Source organism: Taudactylus pleione, unplaced genomic scaffold, assembly GCF_031769625.1.
Source record: "Taudactylus pleione unplaced genomic scaffold, aTauple2 ptg000044l, whole genome shotgun sequence".
Taxonomy (NCBI): Eukaryota; Metazoa; Chordata; class Amphibia; order Anura; family Myobatrachidae; genus Taudactylus; species Taudactylus pleione.
The window spans coordinates 6176836-6203489 of NW_028284446.1; the positions used below are offsets into that span (position 1 = coordinate 6176836).

General features: G+C 43.6%; 1 long non-coding RNA gene across 1 annotated transcript in view; it reads left to right on the forward strand.

The window, feature by feature from the left end:
* The first annotated feature begins 125 nt into the window (after window positions 1-125).
* The window catches only part of LOC148537767 (uncharacterized), a 35950-nt gene continuing 9421 nt past the window's right edge, over window positions 126-26654 (forward strand). The window contains exons 1-4 of the long non-coding RNA XR_015873368.1: window positions 126-204; window positions 8001-8085; window positions 11161-11334; window positions 13699-13815. This is a non-coding gene — a long non-coding RNA (uncharacterized LOC148537767). The remainder of the gene's footprint in view (window positions 205-8000; window positions 8086-11160; window positions 11335-13698; window positions 13816-26654) is intronic.

The following is a 26654-nucleotide window of genomic DNA, read 5'->3' on the forward strand; positions in this document are numbered from 1 at the left end:
GGCCCCGCCCACTGTCATCCCATTGGTTGACAATAAAAATCCCCATATATGGGCAAAGTGCTCCGAATTCCTCAGGATGGGTATTTCCTGCCAATCCCAAAATCTGAGCAAATTCCCTCAAAGCATCCGGCGTGAGAGCAGCAGCAGGTACACTGCGTGTATACATAGCTATGACCATGAGTATGGGGCCCGCCCAGTGTGCAGGTATGGATGAGCCGCCACCCTATGAGAGATGCACAAGTGTCCCAGTAACGAGTCTCTGCAGGTGTTTATAATGGTCACATATCGGCTTTATTCAGTGTAGTTTACTTTTACATTTACAATATCATAGGAGCAAAACGTACATTTAAAATAAAGTGAAATAAACAGTGATGAGTTTTTGTGACCACTGGATTGGTTTACATGATCAGACTCCTTCACTTTTTCAACAATAATAAAATATATGAGATAAAATGCTTAAAATACTGTAAATGAGATATATATATATATATATATATATATATATATATATGTATAGCACTTTTCCTGATAGGAATCAAGGCGCTTTACATTTGAAGATAACAGTACATAATACAGTGAAGGGTGAGGAGTATACAGAATACACAGTATGGTTATAATCACAGCAGGGAGACGCCTCCACCAACTTCTCCATTCGCAGTGGGTGTAGGGAGAGACCGTCATTATCATCTTCACGCATCATTCATCATCTTGGGAGCACTATGTGGTTGCAGATGCAGGATAAGTAGTTCAGAGATATATAAATAGTTGTGGACATACAGAAAAACTAATTATATACATAGTTTATCAGTCATATGTATATGTCATCTGGCATACAGAGTACAGCCATGGCCAAAGTTTTGAGACACAAGTATTGGTTTTCACAAAGTTTGCTGCTTCAGTGTTGTTAGGCCTTTTTGTCAGATGTTACTATGGTATACTGAAGTAACATTACAAGCTTTTCATAAGTGTCAAAGGCTTTTATTGACAATTACATTAAGTTTATGCAAAGAGTCAATATTTGCAGTGTTGACCCTTCTTTTTCAAGACCTCTGCAATTCGCCCTGGCATGCTGTCAATCAAACTCTGGGCCACATACTGACTGATGAGTGCCCAATTAATGCTTGGAGTTTGTCAGAATTTATGGGTTATTGTTTGTCCACCCACCTCTTGAGGATTGACAAAAAGTTCTCAATGGGATTAAGGTCTGGGGAGTTTCCTGGCCATGGACCCAAAATTTTGAAGATTTGTTCCCCGAGCCACTTAGTTATCACTTTTAGCTTATGGCAAGGTGCTCCATCGTGCTGGAAAAGGCATTGTTTGTCACCAAACTGTTCTTAGATGATTGGGAGAAGTTGCTCTTGGAGGATGTTTTGGTACCATTCTTTATTCATGGCTGTGTTCTTAGGCAAAATTGTGAGTGAGCCCACTCCCTTGGCTGAGAAGCAATGCCACACATGAATGGTCTCAGGATGCTTTACTCAAAGTGTGATGCGTCAAGGGCTGTTAATTAATATATGAGAGGCACCCCTACTTATAATATGCTATAAAACACAAAAGGTGAGGCAGCCATGCTGGGTGCACAAATTACACAATACATGTTACACAAGACAGAGTTGGTAAGGTAGACATATTTGGCACACATAAGGCATAAGAAACAGATTTTTGAGTGCCAGGTGGGTAGCAGGTAGAAGTTATTTGCAGTCACAAAAGAGGTCTATGGCATTATATGTTCAAGAGTTCATAGAAATATTAGAATCACTTATTAAAAATAAAATCTTTTTAAGGATATAGTCAAATAGTTTTCCTACATAAGTAATTTAATTACAGTGAAGGCAGTAGCTAAAGAAGGATACAGGACACCATATCACAGAGGATCATTAGATATCACATTGCAGCACATGGTAAGAAGTGCCCAGAAAGCACTCACATTCATTAAAATAATTGCCAGTAAATAATAGAGTTTGCAGCAACCCAGGTTGCCCTCCGCAACTGGCTCAATGTGTCACAATAGCGGACAGCATTTACAGTATCTCCCTTAGTGAGGAAAGAAGCACGCCCTTGTAGTCGCCACGGCCTTCTTTGCTGATGGAGTTGTTTTGAATTTCTGTGAAGGTGTCACATGATGCCCCCACGTTTTATTACCTGTAACAATACGCTGCAGCAACTGCACTCCCTTATCATGGTACCGCGTCAAGTACACACATGACATTCTCATCCTATTGGTTTTGTGGACTTCTGTGAGTTGCTTTGGTACCCAGCATGAACACTTTTTCTTGTACCCCAGTTGCTCATGTACAATGTTGTGCACAGTACCCACTGAGATGTTCAGTTTGTCAGCAATATCACTAGCTCAGATGAGTCTGTCCTCCTGATTCAGACATTCAAAAATTGGCATCTGTGGTGGATGTGCTTGGCCGGCCGGATCTCTGCTTATCTTGAACGTCTGTCTTGCTATTATCATAGGCAGTGCACTGAACCCAAATCTGTTTCCGTGTACCTTATCACCGTACACCTTGACAAGTTGGCAAATAATTTCAGCTGCTGATGGGCCATTTAGATGCAGAAATCTGATCACACTACGCACCTCAATGTTTGACCATGTTTCTGCCAGCCCCGCCATCTTACAACTGATGTTGGGACAGTATGACTGATATGAGGCGCAGTCTAATGGCTGTGAGGAGAAGCTGTGGTCTACCTGCTCTGGCCTGGTGGGAAATTAGAATGAAATAGAGTAACTTACACATGTGAAAGGTCTTGTTACCTTACTTATTGAACAACCCTCGTACATTATACCAGAGGGCCCCACGATTAATTGGAGGGCTAAGATGCTGTGCTTTCGCACTCCTGTGGTGAAGTTACAACTAAGAAGAACACTGACTACATATGTTACCTTCTCTTAACCTAATAAGGGAGACCCTGAAACCTTAGAACTGATTTACCGGGTTGGGTGTAATGTCATCCGTGGAGCAAACTCCACAGATACCTGTTATTGCCTGTGGCATTCACAATTGACAGACAGTATCTGTCTATGGCTCCATTGGGTTTTATATATATTTGTAGGTGATACCTGTGGAGACAATTGATATACAGTCAGGTGCATAAATATTGGGACATTGACAGAATTTTCATATTTTGGCCTCTATTCACCACCACAATGGCTTTGAAATGAAACAAATAAGATGTGCTTTAACTGCAGACTTTCAGATTTAATTTGAGGGTAATTACATCCAAATCAGGTGAACGGTGTAGGAATTACAACGGTTTCTATATGTGCCTCCCACTTTTTAAGGGGCCAAAAGTAATGGGACTATCAACTCAAAAGCTATTTCATGGACAGGTGTGGGCTATTCCCTCGTTATTTCATTATCAATTAAGCAGGTAAAAGGTCTGGAGTTGATTCTAGGTGGGACAAACTAAACAATCCTAAATCTAACTTTCACTTTTTAATACTTTGTTGCAAATCCTTTGCAGTCAATTACAGCCTGAAGTCTGGAACGCATAGACATCACCAGACGCTGGGTTTCATCTGGGTGATGCTCTGCCAGGCCTCTACTACATATGTCTTCAGTTCCTGCTTGTTCTTGGGGCATTTTCCCTTCAGTTTTGTCTTCATCAAGTGAAATGCATGCTCAATCGGATTCAGGGGAGGCACATATAGAAACCGTTGTAATTCCTACACCATTCACCTGATTTGGATGTAATTACCCTCAAATTAAATCTGAAAGTCTGCAGTTAAAGCACATCTTATTTGTTTCATTTCAAAGCCATTGTGGTGAATAGAGGCCAAAATATGAAAATTCTGTCAATGTCCCAATATTTATGCACCTGACTGTATACACAAAAAGAAATACAAGTGCACAACTCCAAATTAACTGATTAGGGGCCTGATTCAGAGGCTCTCGCAAGCGCACAGCATGCGCAAGCGGCTCGATGTTTGGCCACTGCGCATGCGCCACGTCCGGCGTGCGCATGCGCGAGCCCCGCCGAGCGACTGAACTTCAGTCGCTACGGGGCTCACTACAAGACGGGGTGGCTGTCAATAGTGGGTAACAGCCCGTCCCATTTTGTAGGCGGGTAGGGGGGGTGGCTAAGGGAACTCCTGTGTCACGGCCAGGGTTTCTCGGCATGGTAGTCACCAGGTATTACCTGTGAGGTCTTTATGGCGGGGGGTCTCTGGCAGCGGTGCTGGTGTTTGGCGAGGGGCATTGGCTGCGCGTGGTTCTGTGCGGGCATATTGTCACTAGGCCTGGTGAGGTCTGGCGGAGCTTCCGTTCCGTTGGCATGGGCGCCACCATCTTGCCTGCGGCCATGTGATTCCAGCTGTCCAATCCTGGTAGGTCATGTGCTCATTCCAACCAGTCACAGCGCGGCACTGAGTATTTAGGAAGGTCCAGAGCCTTCCTTCCTTTGCCAATGCAAAGAGGTTTCTCAGCTGCGGCTGAGAGAGAGCACCTGTGCCTTATCTGCCTGCTTGTATACGCTCCTAGCCTGAACCTTGCCTGCTCCAACCTGCTGGACTTACCCTGCACCCTCCATATACCTTCTTACCTGCCTGAGTACCTGAACCTGCTGTTTCCCTGCACCTTGCTTCATTTCACTCCCAGCTGGACTTCACTACCTCTGCCTGCATCAGTTACAGCTCACCAAACCTGCATTCAGTTACAGCTTATCAAGCCTGCATTTAGTTACAGCTCATCATACCTGCATTCTGGTTTCAGCTCACCATACTTGTATACTGGACTGTTCCTGCCCGTCACTATCTGGACATTATCTCATTAACCCCCACTACAGTTATCAAGTGCACTTTAGTGCTATACCTGGACTTTTTCATTTGCCATTCCCATGTCTTCTAAGTCACTTATTAAAAACTCCACTTTTTCATTTAAGTCTGCTTCTGTGTCTGCTCCTATCACCACCCCGGATCCACAACAAATTCAGAACCTCACAGCCTGGCGTTTGTGGGAGGAACTACTGACATCACTACTGATGTCAGTATTGGACTTCCTGCTCCATTAGAGCAGGGAGTCCTCTCGGCCTTGCGGCAGCCTAGACCCTACCACATGGTCTTGTCGCAAAGCTGATGGTCACGATAATCACGACAGTCTCCAGCCCGCTTGCACAAGCTGTGGGTGGTCACCCACAGCTTTGCGAGCGGCTTGGAGTCAAAAAAAAAAAACACCCACAGACCCTGCAAGCTGCCTACGGCAACAAGCGGGTCTGAATCAAGGCTAATATATAAATAAATAAATTTTTGCAGTAAATAGAGGTTTTTGGCATAATCTTGGCAAAGGTTGTGGGCCTACCCACCACATCCGGGTAACCTCTGTAGGGTAGGTCCCTAACATACTAAGGCCCTGATTCAGACCCACTCGCAATTGGGCGTACGTACGTTCGGCATACATAAAAAAATATTTAAATTCAAGCACTCGCTCGTATTTTCGTACGCAGCTAAAAATCCGCCCCAAACTCAGCCGACCCCTCCTCTAACTAACGAGCGTGCCAAATAGCGAGCGTACATCCCCGAAATGGCTTGAAGGGAACGCACGCACAAGTACAAACCGGAAGTGGGCCTGTCAGATTCCGATTACCTGCTTGTTTTTTCTGCCTACCTCCCTCAATGTATCATTTAGCTTAATTGTTTTTTGTTTTTTGTTTAAGCAATAAAAAAAAAAAAAAAAAACTGACATTGTATTCTCACATTATTGTCAAAATGGATTACATTTAATCCTGGGCCAAAAGGCACAAACTGGCAAAAACCACATTTTACATGGCCCCCCCAAAAAAAGGGCTCTTTAAGGAACGTTTCAAATTTAACATAACGATGCAAATTCAACAGGCCAAAAGAAAAAGGTAAAAACCAAAAAAACATGATGGCATTATTGTTACAATAGGCCCTAACCAACAAATTGAGCCCAAAAGAAACTACCACAAATGTACGTAAATTGATTGTGTAATCATCACATTAGCAGCTATGATTTCCACCTGCGTACGCTTTTGTGCTAACACAAAAAACTACTTTCAAAACACATACCAAGCCGGTTTTCAATCCACCACTAATTGCTATTCAGACCACCCGCGATTAATCGAAGCAACATCGAGGAGTGCCGGGATGGAGGAGAAGGCCATCGCCAATGTGGTCGAGTAATCCAGACCCTAAGCTGTGCGAGCATTTTGAAGGGAAAGAGGATCATCCAGTGACGTATGAGTCGGTCCGTACACATTTTACGCTCGCATCTGCTAATGTATGTACGCCCCAAAAACGCCTCGCCACGCCTGCGTTTTCCATTTCCACCCCCGTCAACACCCAAAAATGCCCTGTTCTGTCAATCACATTTGACATGTCACTTCCTGTACGCTATTTGACGAACGAGACCAAAAAAACTCGCAATCTGCCGTACGCACATGCGCAGTGTTACACCGACGCAGGCGCGGTTAGTCAACATCGGAACGTAACGAGCGTACTGCTGTTTGCGAGTGGCTCTGAATGAGGGCCTAAGTTTCAAATCCAGAGCGCAGGAAACCCCCAAACTAGCCCAGCTAAGCCACCCCAAGGCACCGCTATAATAAGAAAAGTGCAGTGTAAAGGAAATAGTTAAGAGCAGCCGCAGCTGCATATAAAGAATAAAAATAAAAAAGTGAAATACATATATAAAAAACAGACAGTGAAGCTTTAAAATGTGTTGAAGTAAAAATGTGTTATACTGTGGTGCCCTAAGGAAGATCAACCAAGCAGTCCAGGGGGACCCACCCCCCAAAAATGAACCAACGCTGCACTACACAGTCTAAATATTTGCAGGACTTACCGATATTGTGCCTCTGACTGGTGTGCATATTACAATGCCAGACTCCATGCTCTAAACCAATGTAGTAGGGGTGCTAGTCCGAGTGGAAAGTGTCTCAAGCTTTCAGGTGTGCAAAGCAATGCACTGATTGGATTTATATAGAAAATGGGCTATGTGCTAATTGGAGGTGCTACGTGTGGATGGAGATAATTGATATATACACAAAAAGAAATACACGTGCACAACTCCAAATTAACTGATTATATATAAATTAATTTTTTGCCGTAAATAGAGGTTTTTGGCATAATATTGGTCAAGGTTATGGGCCTACCCACCACATCCAGATAACCTTTGTAGGGTAGGTCCCTAACATGCTAGGGTTAAAATCCAGAGCGCAGGACACCCCCAAACTAGCCCAGCTAAGTCACCCCAAGGCACCGCTATAGTAAGAAAAGTGAAGTGTAAAGGAAATAGTTAAGAGCAGCCACAGCTGCATAAATCCATGGAGCAAACACCTCAGATACCCGTTATTGCCTGTGGCATTCACAATTGACAGACAGTATCTGTCTATGGCTCCATTGGGTGTTTTACTATAATCTCCCTGGATTACAGGGAAGTAAACAGTGTCAAGTAATACTTTCCAAGGACTGTCAGTAACCAAAGTTAAGCTTTGCAATTGGGAACAAAACCGTAATAAAGCCAAGACTGGGTAATAATATACATATATGTTAGAGGGCCCTGTTTACAATCTATACATAATATGCGTCATCCTGCCTAGTCAGCACAATGACCTAAACTAAAGCTAATATGTTACTCTGCTGCGCAACCAATCTATATAAATACCGCTTTACTCAATTGAATTTGTGGGGCTGGGGCTTAGTAGGCTAGGGATATGTGACTTGGGCGACTAGTCTGAGGAATGGGTAGGCTTGAGTTCTGGTTTCTGGATAGGCCTGCAGGTGGGTTAAGCTTAAGAGGCTAGAGAGCAAGAGTTAGGGTGTTAGACAGACCCTGTGTGTGGGGACTGGGGAGAGCCTGAGGTTTCCTGGGGCTGGCAGTGTTTAAATTGGGCCTGAAGCTGAGAGTTGGAGCTGTAGGAGGAGCTGGGACTTGCGTGTTAGGACTGCTAGAGACACTCTTCTTCTTCCATGGGTCATCTGACATTTAGCGTATCTTTGTTCCTGTGCCGTCTGTGAACTTTCTTTCCTTTCGTTATAGGTACACTTCTTCTCTCTGGTCAGAAAGTACTGAATATCCTGTTAAGAGCAGCTGTATTCATGGGCAGCAATTGAGCATGCAGTTGGTGAGTCCATTGATGTCACCAATTCACCGATCTCTAGTCTCACAATAGTGGCCTAGGATGAAGGGGCTAATGTAAAATGATGATGAAAGAGGATTAATGATGGAGGTTGAATTAATGATTGTTAGAAAAATGTCTGCCTTTAAATGGCGAACATCCTAATGAAATGTGCTATGCACAACTGTGCATGGATGCATCAGGTGGTGCTGAAGAATTGAAGTTTTGCAATAATGGACTCTTTCAAAATTCCAATAACTTTATTAAATGCAGATACTTATTTTGAGGATCTATTTTTGTAACTGTGTGAATATAAACAGACGAAAATGGAAAAAAAAATAATAAAAGTCAGGGACACCTGGCCAAAAACATCTTATGGTTTAGGCAGATTCTGCCTGGATTTTTCAAATATAAAAATGTAGTTGGATGTAGATCATGGGGCTAATGCCAAGAATGTACGCCTGCAGAGTATATCTTGCGTGTTTTTGCACAGCACATGCTTCGGAATAGAGCATACCTAATATGAGACGATACACTTTTACACTTATGGCGAAAGAGGTGGAACATAACGGGCATCCTCATGTAGGCAAATTCCAGTGAGGGTGCCTCAATGTAACGGTGGGCTATGCAGGGATGGACTTAAGTGTAACTACAACTGTTTTCAGGGCTACATTTTGCACCCAGTATAGGTTACATGCAGTAATGATGAGTAGCAAACCAAGTGTACAAGTAACAAGAGCACGTTTGTATTTTTTAAACAGATCGATTGGCTTCCAACTCTGCAGCAGGCCCCATGATAGTTATGTATGTATGTATGTCCATCAGCTAATTGAAAATAGCTCTGCAGGATTCAGCTGTTCATCTTGACTGCAGAACCACATAATGGGACAGACGTAGAATTGTCTGCAAAATTATCGTAACTCAAAAATAGTATATTTCTGCCTATAGACAGAGCTTGAGATGCATTCCAGATGGCAACAGTATTATATGTGTCTGGTTTATGCTAGACATACTGTACATCACATACCCTTATGTCCCTGTTTTAACCATATTTCTTTTATGTACAACAAAAGCATTCACTATTAGACATTAATGAACTGCAAAAACGTATCTAATACAGCAGAAACAACTACCTTTCTCACACAAAAAAAAAACCACTAGTCGAAGTCAGTGGTAAACAACCAATCACAAATGATTTATTGTTACAAATGTGTGGGGAAACATGGAACAGGTTGCCCCCACCCCCGACCCCAGCCCTGAATTGCCTCATCCCCTCTCAAAAAAACATAAAATTATCAGACGTTTATTTGTAATGAGTGTGAAATGTTTCATTTGAGAAACTATGACCAATCTGGAAAGCCGTACGAGTGACAAATATAAAATGTGAGAAAAACACTATAGAAACACTACACACACTGTGATCACTAATTTCTGTATGTGCACATATCTACGGAAAAAGGGGGTTAGGGGTCAGCAAACCAAACTGTGTAAGCATCTAATGTTTTGATCTGACCTGACATCTATATTACTGCTCATGTGAGCAGCAACTCATGTAGATACCGTATCAATGACCCCATACAAAATGCTTTGAATCTCTTTAAGTTATAAAAAAAAAAGACCAATCTGTGAAAAGACCTATTCTCGCCCTGTACATCAAGGGTCAGTATTGCTCAGATGCCTCTGTGATATTTTATTGATCTGTTCAGGAGAAAGGTGATCAGCCTTATTGTTGCAAATTGATAAATAGCCCTTCAGTTTGAATGGCCAATAATTGAAATATATGCAAATAGATACTAAATAATAAATCTAGATAACCTGTGGCTAGTTAGCAGTCTGTCCATTGTCTGTGAGGTATAGGGGCTGAGCAGAGCAAATTGAGAAAGAAAAGAAAAGGAGCAAAAGCCCAGTATTCATGGGCTACATGCAAAAACAGGCAGTATTTATCTATGCTTCACGCAAACAAAATTAACATAAATGTATTTGCACCCCTTGTACTGCAACATTATTTGGCCCAGTGCAAAGTTACTTTGACGTTTTGTTTTGTTTTCCTATCAACAATCAGCCGTATAGGGTGAAAGGAAGCTACATATCAATGGCACATGCAATATCAAATGCTTTAAAGTTTGTTCCTAATTTATCGTTTTCCAACAGTTCTACTACATGCAATTTGTATCTGATTTTTACAATGGAATCCTTAAACAAATTGTTCAAATGTATTCTTTGTTTAATACATGCAACAGTCTGCCATTATGTTTCATGATAATTTGCCCACTATTGATGCTGCTTCATTGGTGTTACAGATTACATATAATTTAGCTGCAACCTATGTATAATAAATGTAAACACGCATACACTTATTAAGACTGTAGTTGCGTTCAGCCGCGGATTTACTATCTTATGCTAATGCAAGCATCCATAGGGCTAATGCGGGGACCCATGTATCTGCAAACAGAAAACCGCTGATTTTACGCCGACCACTGCACTGTCATTAGCATCGACGCTTACACCAGCCCCAATGCTAGGTGTAAAAGATCCATCAGAAACAGGCTTCTCAGACTCAGAAACGCACAGAGCATTACATACTCACTCTCAACACTCCCACAAGAGAAGATCATGCTCTCGCATTGTTGCCGCCTAATTTCCCAGCTTGATATGCCAAATTTAATGGATAGAACCGGGCAAGTTTTGTCTGAGTCAGAATAGGACGGACATATGCAAACATTCGTAAATTCACAACTGCACATGCGGTTAATACAAAAGCTCGCCGTTGGTGTCCATGCACAGATCCGCCCGCTGAATCGGGCACATTGTGAGCAGAATGACTTATCCCTGTATGTTCATGAACGATGTTGGAAAAGTAGGGTTACAATGAGCTAACATCTTTACTTTGTGTATGTGTTTCTTTTCTTTCTTTTTGCCATGCCATAAGAACTTTTCTTTGTATGTTTACGAATGATTCAAAAGTAACTTTGAATAGTTTTGTGTTTAATGTTCAGAGTATTTTTAATGTGGAAGTATAAGTAAAATGTTTTGCACCCATATGGGTCAGTTTATGCTCACATACACTCCATTTCCTACTAGGGCTTTCTTTGCAGACTTCCCAGGTTGACTGTTAATATCAGAAAATGAAAGAACTGTTGCTTGAGTGTTCTAACAGTAGAAGAATGATTCAGCTGTGGCTGCATGGGACAATCATTCAGCAGCAAAGTGACCTGGCTCCAGGTTGCTGCTCTTCTGCATTGATTTGATACAAAGGTATAGAGTGATAATAAACAGTCATATTATTTATTTTAATATTTATTTTCTAAAGTAAATATATATATTTTTTTATTATAGTTCACTTTTAAAGCTGCACTATGACCTAAGTGGTGACTTTTTACGTTCCTCACATTAAAATGGCAGCATAATGGGGATGTGAGCAGAATGAAAGAGCGTAATTAGGGTTACCACCATTTTATTTTTTGCATTCCTGGACAGGGAGAATGGCCAAATCTGCAGTAGATTTACAACTATTTTGGCAGAGTTCAGGCCACTTGCTTACTATTTTAAAAAAGCTTCTTATATACCATCACAGCTTCCCCATGCTTCTTTATATGCCATCAGAGCTCCCCCCATTCCCCTTTATATGTCATCAGACCCCCCCTCTTGCCCCCATTATATACCATCAGAGCACCCTCATGCCCCTTTATATATCAGCAATACAATATAGTGTTTGCTCATATCAAATTAATGGTGCTTGTTAAGGGTGGGGTTTACTCTGAACTAAAGAAAAAATTCCCTCCAGCAAAAAAAAAACAGCAGAAAGACTTCAATACTACATGATAATAGAAATTCAGCGGTCTTTGTTGCATATATTTCCAAATATATCGTTAAGTGCCTGGCCGCATCAAGGCTCCTCTATACGCTACATAATAATAGCCCCTAACGCTACATAATAATAGCACCCACTCTAGGTTATAAGTACATAAGATATAGGACCATGTCAAATCTCTTTGCAAATAATACCTTTCTAACTAGATACAGTACATAAATTCTGATATTGTCATTTGCAGTACAGGCTTTTAGGCCTAGTCACCCAAGGCAACTTCCTTGGGCCTCAAATTTTGAAGGGTCCAAAATGTTCTAATTAAAGCTTTTGTTATTTTCTTTGAGTCGGAGAATACAGAAATTTTAATTCATTAGAGGAATATATGAAAATATGAGGACGTAGATGCTCAGGGGTCCCCAGTTTTGGCCATGCAGGCTCCGCACGGCTCCAGTAATTTTGTGAGATACCAGCACTCCCGCTGCGTGCTCTGCAGCTGTTATACCTAGTGCAGTCGGATGACCTTGGGCTCCAGGCCTAGCACTGTGTAATGAGAGGCAGGGCATAAAGAGGCATCTGGATCAGAGATCTAATGTAATGACATCATAGTAGAGGAACCCATAGGAGGGTGAAGATAAAGAAGAGGGCGAGTAAGGTAGGTTAGAGCACAATTAGAAAATGGAGGGGGGGGGCATATAATTTATAATGAACAGATAGTTTTTAATGTTTTACTAGCACAATTTAGTAATAAGGTATCATTTAAAATATGTTCATTATATTCTACTTATTCCTGGTAAAGAGTAGTCAATGAAGCCATTTGTACTAAGCTAATGTTTATCAGATTACAACGCAACAATTGACTAGGAACTAATTACATCTTTGTTGGCTTGAGTTTAGGTATTACTATCCTGTGTATTTGAGGGTTGAATTTCTTTTGCATAGTACATATAGAGGTCCAAACCAAAGAAATGTATATTGTATTTGCTAGATAATGTGTGATAGCTGTGATAGCCAGGTGTGCTGCAGAGGAAAACCAAAGTGCCCAATATTTTTAGTGACTTGGGCCCAGCAATGTCAAAAACGAGCCCTGGTCATTTGCCTTGCGCTTAGGGGCAGATTCCCTTTGATATCTACAGGGCTTGATTAGGGGTTGCGAAGGCCCATGGCAGTTAACTTGTGGAGGTCGCTACAAATAAAAATACAAGTATGCCACACACTGAAGTACCTACAGTACCAGTTCACATTATGCCATGTACTGAGTTACATAAAGTCCGCTATGCTAAATTTCTTGGTCCAGACAGAACACAAGCAGACTGATTTTGCAAACAGAGCTGGAAAGCAGCTACTACAGATCAAAGCTGTGCTATATTAGTCTCTCTGCAAGCTGGCTGATATCAAAGCACTTCAGAATTCAGTGTTTGTGTAAGAGAAAGTTCATTGCAGTGATCCAGGAAAATGACATCTGTAGTAAACCACAAATTATGGCTTCTACTAGAGAAATAATACAGGCCTAAAACCGAGAAGAGCTCTCTTCCTCTACTTCCAGTCCCTCCTTTATATGAAAATATAACTAATAAGTCAGAAAAAATAAATGGCTCCTCTTCAAAACAATTCTTGCATGTACTCATGTGTGGATATGTTTAATTGACTCTGCACAACACCTACATTTTAGTACTGCCTTTGTGATCTCTACTACAGTAGTTTACCCATTAACACAAAAATGTGCTATAGTTAGACAACCAATTAAAATGGAGCAGTTAGGTGAATGACAGTTGGTGGACAATAATACTGCCTCATCTCTTAATCATTTGCAGATTTTTCAACTCTTCGTTGACCAGTGATCGAACTTTAGTATGGTGGATGCCCCCTAGCTCCCCCAATAGGTGACTTGTTGGTCCTGAAGCGCTGACTGAAACTTTATTGTCTATCAGGTAAGATATGTTGTAGTAGTAATTCTTCATTTAAAATACTGCATATTTTTTCCATTCTTGCCTACTCTCCCTAAACGATTCCCAGGAGATCCACTGATGCTCCCTGATCCTGCCTATAAGTGGCTGAGGCTCAATCATGTGATTTGATCATGTGATTGGTGTTTTTATTGGCCCCCACTGCTTTGTTACGTTCAATGAATTGTAGTGAGAAAGGATTGAATTTTAAGAAAAACCATGATACATGGGAGAACAGTAGGTAGAGCCGTTCCACTTGTAGGGCCTGATTTTGAGTTGGACGGATCTTTGTGCATGGGCACAAGCGCAGAATTTTTGCACATAGCACAGATGTGAATTTATGTATTTTGCGCGTATTTCTAAACTATTCAGATAGAGCATGGCCGGATTGGTTTGCGCGGCTGCCCACACTACAGTCACTTTGCATGCGACTCAGAATCAGCTCCATAGTCTAATTATGAACAGAATTTATCAATACAGAATATCAGTTTTCCCAGGCAGGACACCCCCTGTTGTGACAACTACTGTTTTGTTACCTTTGTCTCATGCAACATAGGGCCTGATTCAGAGCCGGACGCAAGTGGCTGCTCGTTCGCTCCGAGCGATGTTTGCCCAACTGCGCATGCGTACGGATCGTAATACGCATGCGCGAACCAGTCAGTGCGGCCGAAAATCGTGTGCTCGCAAAATAGCGAATGCCTGCTATTTTGAGTGACAGAATGAGGCGTATGTGGGTGGTAACAGGGGAAGGTGCTTGAAAACGGGGAGTGGAGATCCGAACGCAGGCGTGCTTAAAGGTCAAAACGGGCGTTTTATGGGTGTGCATAATTAATACAGCAGCGTCATTGACAACGTCACTGGGTTATTTTATAGCCAGAACTGCTCGCAAAATTGTGGTCGCAAAAACCAACCACAAGAATAGTGAGCAGTTCATACCCCGGTCGATGTACTCGATTAATCTAATAAATAGCGGACATGACGTAGGATGCGAGCGGCCAGGGGGCGTATTTTTCCTAAAAACGACCGCAAGTTTTGTTCGCTCGTTCAGACATAGAGGCGTGAGCAGACCGCAAACAGCGAACGGTTCATTTGAATAGCCACCCCTATTTTCTGGACGAGCGAGCGCTAATTGCGTCCGGCTCTGAATCAGGCCCATAGTTAGCAATCAATAACATACATGTAGAATAGTAACAGTATGTTTTTGTGTTAGCGAAAATTCTGAATTAGGGCTGGATACAATTAGCCGCGAAAAACCAAGATCGGCGAAAAGTGCAATATTTTCACCTCATTCACCTGTTTTCAAGCAAAGCTTTTGTGTGCTTTCACAATGCGCGTCCCCACTTTTGCCCCATTCAATTGCGAAACGGGTGAAACTGCATGCAGTATGTGCGAATGCAGCGAAACTAGTGAAAAGGACAGCTTTTGGGGGGAAATCAGTTTGTACCCCCTAAAAAGCATAACTGACACGGGGAATGAATATAGAAGTGTATTAACCCTAATAAAAGTAATTGGGGTACTTAAATTGAGTCAAAGGGTTGTTATATGCATATTTGCATAAGTGTGGAAAAATGATGGAAAGCAATTTCATTTGGGAAAAATAATTGCTGTAGTTAATTTGGGGGTACATTAAAATGGGCACTAGTATATTTTTGTGACTATAAAGTGCAGATTAAAAATTTTTTAAAATACATCTGCTGCAGCCACCTGCAATCAAAACACCTGTCCCATCCATACAGCAACCCCCCCCAGTACTTTAGACCCATTTTCCAACACTATTTTTACATTTTATCCCCCCAAAATGACATGTCATTGTTGGGGTGAATTAAGATAATTTTTTTAATTGTTTTGCCTAATTGGTCATTAGGTAGGGGGGGGGTCCAAAGGGTTCTGAGCCAAGTTCCCATATTTGTACCCCAAAATATGGATTTTGCACTTCTTTTCTCCTGCCTTTGGGTGGACAAACTTTTTTGCCTATAGAGTTGTCACCAAGGCGAAGTCATCCTGAAATTGAATAGGGCGATACTTCGGAAACGGGAAAACCGCACATCGAGAAAACTTTTCGCCGATCGCTGTTTTTCGCCTCTAATTGAATACGGGCCTTAGTGTTTCTGTGTACAATCAATAGTTATCTAATAACTATGGAACGGTTTAACTCAGTGGTCCTCAATCTTTTTCAAATCACGGCACCCTGGAGTATCAGCATTTTTTCCACGGCACCCCTGGGCCAAAAGTTTCTAATTGAGAAATTCAGCAATAATTAGATTAAGTAAATTGTGCTTAGGGTCAGTTATGCGGTGGGTGACAGGGCTGCGCTTCTTTTTGTCCACATATTTTTTGATTGACAGTCATTAGCACTGGTTTTGCCTGTCGCACTGACTAAAAATCATTTTAATATGGTACTGGACCACCAACCCGAGACACCCCTGCAAGTGTCCTGGGGCACCCCAGAGTGCCACTGCACCCAGTTTGGAAACCACTGGTTTAACTGATATGTTTGGCATAACCTGCATAACTATTTTAGAGACAATCAGAAAAATGATCCAGGCTTGGTGGCTGGTTGGCCTGCACAGCTGATCATGAGTAATGGCTAGGTGTGTTGGTGGCACATACTGCCAATACTTGTACATACCAGTGAAGGCACACTTGTCAGTAAGTGATTAGCTGTACTTGCCTATATTCTTTCTTGGCATAGTCCTACTATAATTTATGCAAAGCAAGGGGTGCAGATACATGTATTTTGTTGAATGCAGGATAAATACTGGCTGCTTTTGCAGGTAACCTCCAATGCTGGACAGTTTTATTTTTAAATTGCAGTTTAGATTTGTATTCGGACATGCCCCTCTCAAATCTAAATGTCTCTGCACCTTCTAAATCTGCCCCACCTGCAGTGCAACATGGTTTTACCAAGATACCTAGTTACTTGCTTTTTTTGCATTGTTACTTAGAATTAGCCCCGTATGTGAGTAGTATGTTTTTGTAATGTGGGAGGAAACTGCAGTATCCGGAGGAGACCCACACAAATATGGAGGAAACATACACACTTCATGCAGATAGGGCCTTGGTCGGGAATCAGTACTGCAAGAGCACGATTAAGCCTGGTACACACTGGACGAAATGCGTACCCAGCGATGTCGGATGCGGCGGGCACGGCGGGGGTGCTGTCATCGGCAAGTGCATTCACGCAGACGGCAGGGGAGGGGGGGGTCGGGGCCATGCAGCATTCGGCAACATGGCGTCGCTAACGAAATCCCCAGATTGAGCTGCATGTACAGACAACTGGGGGTATCGTTAACGACCCACGGGAGCGCACATCGTCAGTAAGTGCATACACACTGGTCGATTTGAACAATAAATTGTTCAAAGATATCGTTATCGTTCATATCGTTCAAATATATAGTCCAGTGTGTATGGGGCTTTAGAGTCCTGGGTGTATTGATTAATATAGTTGTATTTGAATCTGCCTTTATTGGCCAACCATGACTTTAGTATTTATTGGATTTAAACATTTATTTTATAATTCTGTTCTGACAAATATTGCTGATCTTGACTTGACCATGACCTTGCTGTTGGATTCTGATTTGCTGTTGCTCAACCAGTCTGTTGCTGAATCTATCTTGACTTGACCTTGTCTTTTTATGTCTCTGTACTGTTTTAGACTATTTAATTTGTGGCCGGCTGGGTCTGGTACCTTTTAGTACTTAATGATAAAAACAAAGTACAATACGTTTTTTGTTACAATCTGGCCAGACATGTGCACGCCAGTCCAGGACTTCAGTGGTTCACTGATTGCTTCATCTCTGTGGACTTGTGTGTGTGGCTGGGTAGGTCCATTTGGTGAGACATGCAGTCAGTGGCTTTACAAGCTTTGTGCGGGCCGCACCCGGGTGTCACCCGCTGAGGGGTGACATCAAGGTGCAGCCTCCCCCTCAGTGACAGGAGTCGGGTGCTGCACTGTAGCATTAAGTGCAGCACTCGGCCCCTGGCACTGTGAGGAGCAGGCACTGCACACATGGCATTCCACACCTCCGGCACCCACCCCCACTACCCCCCCCCCCTCCCGCTAGTGTTAAGCACGGGGGTTTCGAGTTGAGAGGCCACGCCCTCTTTTTGGAGGCATGCGGCCTTGTCGCACGCACAGCATCCCTCCCCCAAAGGGTACATAGCTGGGAGGAACACTACTGCATGCACTCACGTGGTCTAATGATTGGTGCTGACTCCCTATGTAGTAGGGACTTGTTCATGCATTCAAAGCATATTTGGTCCACAATTGAACATAAAGATATACAAGTGCTTAATGGATTACAAGTTATATTTTAAACCAAGTCTAAAATCCAAAGGGTTGTGATGATCAAATCTTGTTACCCTTCTCATGTTCCCATACCTGATAGGGTAGCCATAGCAGAAAATCTATATCCCTTGCCTTTTCACCGAATTTGTGACAATATAACTAAAGTTCTGTGACACAGTTAGGTTAGGGGGTTCCTCTCCTGGGTAGAGGACTCCTTCCTTACACACACACACAGCAGCAGGGCAGCAGCACACCAGTCTGGATGCAAGTACAAGCTGGTCGGCGCCAGTCTTTATTGTACAATGTCAGAAACATAAAGAAAACATAAATATAAATCCTAGCCCTGTCGGGGCACTAACTTCACAGGTAGTTCCCTCACTACCAGAACCTGGCAGGGCCTAATGCCCTCGCCAGCAACAAAAGCACAGCACAACACTCACGGTTAGGTTTCCAAGTGTCTCTGAGCAAACTCCCTGCCTGCTCTCCCAGGTGAGACAATCAGCCCTAAACAAACTAGGCTTATATTGGCCACTCTCAGGTGGAAAACTAACAATCCTGTTACCAGGCTGCGAGAACCAAAACCTGGAGTGGCCGTGGGTGGAGCCCTCCCTCTCCTCTCACCCACAACCCCCAGGTCCCAAACCGGCTTTTCAAAAAACCGAAACTCAAGCCTGCTACACTGCAGACTTTCTCCTGGGGGTTTAAAACACAAAAGACAGGAATCTGGGACAAATGTACCTGCCACAGACCACTTTACCAGTAATCCTATCACATATCCCCCCCCTTTGTTTCGACCTGTGGGGCGGAACAACTGAAGCCCCCAAACAATGAATGCGTGACAACGCATCAGCATTGGCCAGCTGGCTTCCTGGCCTGTGTTCCACTGAAAATGTAAAAGTTTGTAACGCCAAGAACCATCTTGTAATTCTCGCATTACTGTCCTTATTTTCAGACATCCACTTCAGAGGGGCATGGTCAGTGATCAATTTGAACTTTCTTCCGACCAAGTAGTACCTGAGAGCCTCTAACGCCCACTTTATGGCCAACGCCTCCTTCTCCACTGTGGCATAGTTTCTCTCATGTACATTCAACTTTCTGCTAAGATAGAAAATAGGGTGTTCCTCACCCTCCTTGTTCTGGTACAGGACCGCTCCTATACCTACTTCTGATGCATCGGTTTGTACTATGAATTCCCTTTCAAAATTAGGAGTCATCAGGACTGGTTGGGAACACAACGCTACTTTCAACTCCTGAAAAGCTTTCTCTGACTCAGGACTCCATTCTACCATGACTTTTTGTTTGCCTTTGGTCAGGTCAGTCAGTGGGACTGCCATGGTGGCAAAGTTGGGTATAAACCTCCTGTAGTACCCCGTAATTCCCAAGAAGGCTCTCACCTGCTTCTTATTTAGAGGCCGTGGCCAGTTTTGTATGGCATCAACTTTATTGAGCTGAGGCTTTATCAGGCCTCTGCCAGTGGTGTATCCCAGATATTTTACTTCCTCCATGCCTAGACAACACTTTTTTGGGTTGGCTGTCAAACCTGCCTTATAGATGGAGTCCAACACTGCTTGCACCCTGGGTAAGTGAGACTGCCAATCAGGACTATGAACGACCACGTCATCCAGATAAGCAGACGCATACCGTCTATGGGGCCTTAGAATCCTGTCCATCATTCTTTGGAAGGTAGCAGGTGCCCCATGTAGCCCGAAGGGCAACATCTTGTACTGAAACAAGCCCTCTGGCGCTGAAAAAGCTGTCTTTTGTTTGGCGCTCTCGGTTAACGGTACTTGCCAATACCCTTTGGTTAGGTCAAGAGTGTTTTAAATTCCTTGCCGTCCCTAGTCTCTCAATCAGTTCATCCACTCTTGGCATCGGGTAGGCATCGAATTTTGAAACACTGTTCAACTTTCGGAAGTAATTGCAGAAACGCACACTCCCGTCGGGCTTTGGAATCAACACAATGGGACTTGACCATTCACTATGTGATTCTTCAATAACCCCTAACTCTAGCATATTTTTAATTTCTTTCGACACCGATTCTCTTTGTGCTTCTGGTAACCTATAGGGCTTTAGATTAACTTTAACCCCTGGGTCAGTGATGATGTCATGTTTAATGACCGAGGTTTTCCCAGGTACGTCAGAGAACAGCACCCTATTTCTAATCAGAAACTCCTTGACCTCTTGTTGTTGAATTGCCAACAGGGTTTTTGCCACTGTCACTTCGGGAACTAAGGGCCCTGGACTTACTGGAGGGTCTCGGACGGCCGACAGTACCGTTCTATCTTTCCAGGGCTTTAACAGATTTATATGGTATATCTGTTCCGGCTTTCTTTTCCTCGGCTGGTAAACTTTGTAATTGACCTGCCCCACTCTTTCTACGATTTCAAAGGGCCCTTGCCATTTAGCCAAAAGTTTATTTTCCACAGTGAGAACCAATACTAACACTCTGTCCCCAGGAGCAAAGCTGCGTAACCGAGCATTGCGGTTGTATACCCTCTGCTGTGCCTGTTGAGCCTGTTCCAGGTGCTCTCTCACTATCGGCACTACTGCAGCAATTCTCTCCTGCATTTGAGAAACATACTCAATCACCGTTTTGTAAGGACTAGACTGCCCCTCCCATGTCTCTTTGGCAATGTCTAGTAACCCCCTTGGGTGTCTCCCATACAACAAGTCGAAGGGTGAAAACCCGGTGGAGGACTGGGGAACTTCTCTTATGGCCAACAATAAATACGGCAATAAGTAGTACCAATCCCTACCATCCTTGTCGACCACTTTCCTAAGCATGTGTTTTAACGTCTTGTTAAACCTCTCGACCAGCCCATCGGTTTGGGGGTGATAAACCGAAGTTCTTAACTGTTCGATTTTGAACAGGTGGCATAACTCTTTCATGACTTTGGACATAAACGGTGTATCCTGGTCAGTTAGTATCTCCTTAGGTATACCCAGCCTGCTAAAGACATGAACTAGCTCTCTGGCAATGGTCTTGGTTGACGTATTGCGCAACGGGATCGCTTCCGGGTACCTGGTAGCGTAATCCATTATGACCAGAATATACTGGTGTCCCCTGGCAGACTTCATTAAGGGTCCAACCAAATCCATCGCTATTCTTTCAAACGGCACCTCTATGATAGGCAATGGAACTAGTGGACCCTTAAAATGTGGCCTGGGAGCATGATACTGACACTCAGGGCAGGATGCGCAAAAGTCAGATACCTCTTTATGAAGCCCGGGCCAGAAAAACCTCTGCATTATTCACTCAGTGGTTTTCTCTACCCCTAGATGGCCTGCCGTTATATGACCATGGGCCAGATCCAACACTGTTCTTCTGTAGGCTTTGGGAACTATTAGTTGTTCCACAACATCTTCCCCCTTCTTAGTCACCTGATATAACAAATCCTGACACATTGCCATGTGGGGATAGGACAAAGGACTATCAGGGTCTACGGGTTTACCATCAACTACTTTTACATTCTCCCTGGCTTTTACCAAAGTAGGGTCATTCAACTGCTCGAAGGCAAAGACCTCTCTTCTGACCTCTAAATCAGGCAGACGATCACCTGGCCCAACAACACTTCCCACCTCAATGGGAGGCACATCAGTTGGCGGGCCACCGTCACGTTCCGCATTCTCTAGTTCACCAACCATAGTAGAAAAAGGGAATAACTCTGACTCAGAAGAAACTCCCTCCTCCACTACATCGACAACCTTCTCAAATGGATCGGGGTTGTTCACCTCTGGAACAAAACGGCTTTCCCACAACTTCCAGAAGTGAGCAAAGTCTCTCCCCAATATTGCATCGTACACCAGACCATGCACCAAACCCACAGAAACTATAGCAGAGCCACATGGTGTCTCGATGTTCACCTCAGCCGTAACATAATATCGAGTATCCCCATGTATGCAGGTCACATCAACAGTTTTCCCTGTATGCCTCAAGGGGTTCACCAGCTCAGCTTTTATAAGTGTCACCAAGCTACCAGAGTCTATCAGTGCCTCTACTCGGTTGCCATCTACAGTGAGTACACACATGTGCTTATCAGTCTCAGCCTGCCGGTCAGCCGTACAGGCTGTCTGTGCAAAGAAAGACCCCCTGCGGTAGACATGAGCAGTATCACATTGCATAGGTTCAGTTGTAAGTGCACAATTAGCGGCAATATGGCCGAAGCCACCACATCGGAAACACTGAGTCATATTAATGTCTAGTCGTTTACGGGGCAAGAACCTTCCCGGCCTGGCAGGCCTGTGTCCAGGTTCTACACCCTCAGTCTTAGGTACATTCCACCGCCCAGCACCCTTCTCCACTGGAACAGTCTTACCAGTGTCTCTGGGAGTTCGCTGGTGCGCCATCGGGGCTCGGTGGGGCATACTCATCAGCTCCTCAGCCGCCACGTACCTCTCCACCAGCTCGACCAACTTGTCCGCGGACTTAGGGTCTTCATGGCTCACCCACTTGCGCAGAGACACAGGTAATGATCGCAGGTACCGGTCCATCACGACCCTTTCCACGATCTGTGGTCCCGTCAGCGTCTCGGGCTGTAGCCATTTTGAGGACAGATGGACGAGGTCATGCATCTGTGAACGTGGAGGCTTGTCCTTATGGAACTCCCAGCGGTGTACCCGTTGGGCACGAACAAAGGTGGTGACTCCCAAGCGAGTTAGGATCTCCTGTTTTAGTTTTTTATAGTCCTTGGCATCAGCCAGGCATAAGTCGAAATATGCTTTTTGTGGCTCCCCAGACAAAAAAGGTGCCACCAGACTTGCCCACTGCTCCTTGGGCCAACTTTCCCTTTCGGCCGTTCTTTCAAATGCAGCGAGATAGGCCTCCACATCATCGCCCGAAGTCATCTTTTGGAGGAAGTGACTGGCTCGTACGGAGTGAGTGGTGGTGGGAGGACCAGTATTAACATCTCTGGGCCAGGCGACCAGGTGCTGTACCACCTCTCTTATGGCCTGGCTGTTTTCCGCTAAGGCCTGGCGGGTTTCCTCAATGGTGACCTGTTGTTGCCTGGCGGATTCCTGCTGAAGTTTGTTAGTCTCCTGCTGAGCCCTGGTAGCTTCCTGCTGAGCCCTGGTAGATTCCTGATGAGCTGCTGTAGCTTGGAGCAAGGCCTTAATAATGTCCTCCATTTTGTCCTGGGGTGTAGGTTGGAAGCTGAACCTTGCCTCTCTGAGCATTGGCTGACGCCTCCTCTATGGGACTCCAAGGACACAGTGTTATTTCCACACTCACAAATTGGGTGTCTGTCCCTTTAATTTTTAAATGGAAAGTTTTCCTCTTGCTGCAACTTTAGTGTGTGTGGTTGCCCGCATTCTCCACCATATTGTGACACAGTTAGGTTAGGGGGTCCCTCTCCTGGGTAGAGGACTCCTTCCTTACACACACACACAGCAGCAGGGAAGCAGCACACCAGTCTGGATGCAAGTACAAGCTGGTCGGCGCCAGTCTTTATTGTACAATGTCAGAAACATAAAGAAAACATAAATATAAATCCTAGCCCTGTCGGGGCACTAACTTCACAGGTAGTTCCCTCACTACCAGAACCTGGCAGGGCCTAATGCCCTCGCCAGCAACAAAAGCACAGCACAACACTCACGGTTAGGTTTCCAAGTGTCTCTGAGCAAACTCCCTGCCTGCTCTCCCAGGTGAGACAATCAGCCCTAAACAAACTAGGCTTATATTGGCCACTCTCAGGTGGAAAACTAACAATCCTGTTACCAGGCTGCGAGAATCAAAACCTGGAGTGGCCGTGGGTGGAGCCCTCCCTCTCCTCTCACCCACAACCCCCAGGTCCCAAACCGGCTTTTCAAAAAACCGAAACTCAAGCCTGCTACACTGCAGACTTTCTCCTGGGGGTTTAAAACACAAAAGACAGGAATCTGGGACAAATGTACCTGCCACAGACCACTTTACCAGTGATCCTATCACAGTTCATTATAATTCTCAGATAGAAACCCTAGAGTTGGCCTACTTTACTTTGGACTCCTCACCTGGTTTGTAATGGTCCACATGGCACCAATATGTTACAGAGTGGGAGGGCACTCCTGCGTCCCAGTCTGGGATGGACCTCCATTTCTTGCCATTAGTTTGATGAATTCCCCTTTTTCTACTGAATCCGTAATTGTGCATCAATGTATTTGGTACCTTTCTTTTGTTAAGTATACCGAATACTATGATATGTTGTAAGAAGTGAACCTATGGTGTAAACATGTAATATCGTGTCTCCTCCTTATACTGTAGCAGTACACTCTCGCTTTCTTTCTGTTTTTCTCTTCTGTACCATATATTTATTTTTATAAAATATTAATTAAACATTTAATGATAAAAAAAAAAACATGGTGATTGCAGGACTGGCATTTTAGGCTGCAGTATGAGATCAAGTTGAAGCCTTGCTTTGAAGCTGTCTGTTACTAGGGAACCCAGCATTAAGATAGCCACATTTCTACTAAGACTCCTCTGCAAAACCAAAATCAAGCTTAGATCAGCCAATAAAATACTGCTGAGAATTTCCATTTGTGGTAAGTTGATACGGAATGAAAGATGCTATCAGCTTTAGCTTGTCCATATGCATTAAGGATGTCTTGGCAAAGTTTTCTGTTACTGAGCCCATAGACGCTTGTATGTATATGACTATTAAACTTAATACAAGATGGAAAGATGGCAAGTGTGAAACTGAAGTACACCATCTACTCTTTTGCCACGATGTTTGCACCACTGTCATCGTTTGTAGGAACTTGTGCAAGTATCCTTTTTTTAAGTTATCACTAGACACCTTAGGCTAAATGTAAGTCTCAGAGTTTCTGATGCTGCTGTCAGCTTGCGAGTCTCCCAAGCTGGTTTAGCCTTTATGATGATTCCCACATTAAAAATACGGGGATATTCGTATAAATCTCGCAGTGTCGGAAACTGTGAGGCTATTACATTTAGCCCCTTATGAGGGTTTGTCTTATTTTGGCAAGAGACAAGAGATCCTTTGTCTGTTCATTCAGCAAGTAGCCCGAATACTTTAGAAGCACATTTATGGTTTCAGGAATCTAGAATTCTTGAAACTAGGATACATGGAGCTAATTTGTGAGATAGTCAGATCCAAGTTATTGCCAACTAAACAGAAGCCCCGATGTGGTAAATGGGAGGAGGATATCAGAGACAGTATGATTTTTTATTTTAATTATTTAAAATGTTGGTGCTCGTTATAGACACTGATCATTTTTTATTCGCTTTTTGTTGCGAGACTGTGACAGTGTAGTAAAATATAGGCATGTCTCCGAAGTTGTGCCATGTCCCAGATAGTGAGAGCTGGAATGTCAGAGGAGATAATTATGTCAGGGGAAGGCTTTGCTTGTACTCCATAAACAGTGAAACAGGTAGAAATGAGTGGTTATAGTAACCTGAACCCAGGGGAGAAGTGATGCCCAGCCTATCAGGTTATTAGAAACTTAGAAACGCAAGTACAGACTGAGTCTCCCATATCCAAATATTCCGAAATATGGAATATTCCCAAATATGCAAATTTTTCAACGTTACTAAGACAGTGACACCTTTACTTTCTTATGGTTCAATGTACACAGACTTTGTTCAATACACAAAATTATAAAAAATACTGTATAAAATGACCTTCAGGCTGAGTGTATGAGGTGTATATGTAACATAAATAAATTTTGTGTATGTACATAAACTTTGAACAAAATTATTAAAAATATTGTATAAAATTACCCGCAGGCTGTGCATAAGGTGTATATAATACGGTATGCAGTCAGGAATCCGGCGGACCTAATCCCAACAGCCGGCTTCCCGACTGTCATATTCCAGCAAGGGTCTGCAGACAGACATCGATCGGGATGCCGGGCGTCGGGCTCCCGGTGTATGTCTAATGACAGGTGTCGGCATATCGATGCCTGTCTTTAGACCCTTGCCGGGATATGACAGTCGGGAAGCCGGCTGTTGGGATTAGGTCCGCCGGCTTCCCGACTGCATACAGTATTATATACACCTTATACACAGCCGCGGGTAATTTTATACAATATTTTTAATAATTTGTATTAATAATGGGGATTCTTTGTAGAGGTTGAGAAGTTTGCATGTATTGAGGCTGCAACTAACATGGGTAAAACAACACAGGTCCTGATTCAGAGGTGGATAGAATAAAATATTGGGTGGACTGTGCATGCGTTCCGACGGTTATCGCCGGTGGAAGCAGATCAGAATTGCACAGAGATCCAATCAATTCTGATGTCCGTTCCTGGGTGGTGACTAGGGGGATAGCAGGCATGTCGGTGTCAGGGACTGCATTGAAAGACAGTTCCACTGGCACGGTGGTCATGTACCGTCATACATATGCTTGTTGTAATGTCCGATGGTGAGGCCGATGTCCGATCGATGGTGCAACTATTTATACACACCTGTGTATTAGAGCTGCAGCCGATGGTCATGTCAGTAGGAAGCCCATTAGCTGCGGTATTAGCAAATATTTGCAACTCCGTCTAAATCAGGTTCATAGTAAGCCATTTTAATGGTCCATCAGTTTGAGGTGCACTCAGA